Source organism: Cetorhinus maximus, chromosome 23, assembly GCF_964194155.1.
Source record: "Cetorhinus maximus chromosome 23, sCetMax3.hap1.1, whole genome shotgun sequence".
In the NCBI taxonomy this organism is placed as follows: domain Eukaryota; kingdom Metazoa; phylum Chordata; class Chondrichthyes; order Lamniformes; family Cetorhinidae; genus Cetorhinus; species Cetorhinus maximus.
In genome coordinates, this window is record NC_135901.1 from 46981860 (window position 1) to 46983386 (window position 1527).

At 46.4% G+C, this 1527-nt stretch overlaps 1 non-coding gene across 1 annotated transcript; it reads right to left on the minus strand.

Annotated features, from left to right (window-relative positions):
- Nucleotides 1-1116: 1116 nt before the first annotated feature.
- On the minus strand, nt 1117-1211 carry trnai-uau (transfer RNA isoleucine (anticodon UAU)). The gene is made up of 2 exons: nt 1174-1211; nt 1117-1152 (listed from the first exon to the last, which is right to left on the minus strand). It is a non-coding gene; the product is annotated as a tRNA-Ile (tRNA).
- Nucleotides 1212-1527: the final 316 nt, after the last annotated feature.

Here is a 1527-nt window from a genome sequence, read left to right on the forward strand (position 1 = left end):
GTGAGTGTGTGTTTGTGTGTGAGACACGTCATATTGTTTGCAAGTGAATTTCACAATGATCTTCGTCATCCTTCCATTCATGAAAGATGATGGACATGCAGCAAACGATGGGTTGTCTCCAGGTGCTGCACAGTTTCTGATGGCTGGGCTCAATCCTTGAGGGGCAGTTTCTGTCACAAGTGTCTCACGTGAAGCTACAAGTGATGTTCTGGGTTGTTGTTTCCAGTCTTGGCGTCTGTTGCCAAGCCGCTGTAGCCAATGGACATCATGGTGATGCACAACAGTCCACAGGAAGTATCGTCATCTTCCTCTGTCGTCATCCAGTGAAATTCATGTATGATAATCGCGAATTAGGGCCTCCATATCATGCGTGTGAGTGTCATACAAGCGGAGCTTTGGGCCTCTTACTGGCCGCCTGGCCCTTAGCTATGTGACCACCTTCCATCCTGTAAACGGGCCCGAGCAATCCAACTGTTTGCTGAGCCTAACAGACTTGGGAGCTCTGTCTTTGTGAGGACTGCCGCTTCCTGACTGTGTCCCGCCAGAAGATACCCAATAACCACCGCACACAGCACAGATGGAAGTCGCGGAGTTTCTTTCCTTGATTGGTGTAAGTCCTCCTTGTTTCACAGCCAGACAAGGTACTGAGGACTCAGCCCTAATACACCATCAGCTTGGCCCAAAGGGTCAGCTTGACATTAATCCATGTACGGTTCATGAGTCAGGTGATATGTGTTTTCCCCGTGCGTGTATCAGGAACTGCATCAAGGAGCAGACAGTCTGTCACCGTGGAAACTGGGGAGCAGTATTAACCAACCACTTCCAGCCGGGTGTTATCTAGTGTGATCAGTGGTGGAAGTGCAACACTTTAAACATGATTTTCTTGACGTTTTTAGTCAAATGGAACAAGTTACAAGCATGCAAGAGATGGTAAATGAGTCGCTGTTGATCTTCCTGTACAACAGCTCTGTGTAACAGAATTTAATAAACCAGTACGGGGGTCAGGGGTGCTCTTATGCTCTGTCATTGCAATGCTGCCGGCTGAAAACCGTGCCATTCATTCAAGAATCTCGGATCCAAATGTGGTCCCACATGTAGTAGCTCTAGTAAAATCTCTGCTCCAGGTGAGGCTCGAACTCACAACTTCGGCATAGCCCGCTGATCGCACTGCTCTATAAGTACCGCGCGCTAACCGATTGCGCCACTGGAGCGCCCGCTAGTGGCTGCATTTGATCTGGTTACATTTTTCACAGATCACTGGGGTCAGACATGATTCCTTGGTGGTCGATTTGTCAATGTGATCTCAATAAATGTTAATGATATTATATGAACTGCAATATATTTTGAATAAAATAAAATGCCGACAATGGGTCAGGGAAACTTTGTTAGTTTTCACACACTGAGCATGGACACTGCCGGAGCTCCTGCACCTTTTTCAATATTGTTTTTCTTAACATTCAAAAGGGAATTGGACAAATATTTGAAATGGAAAAGCTGCTGGGTTATGAAGAAAGAGAAAGATATTGG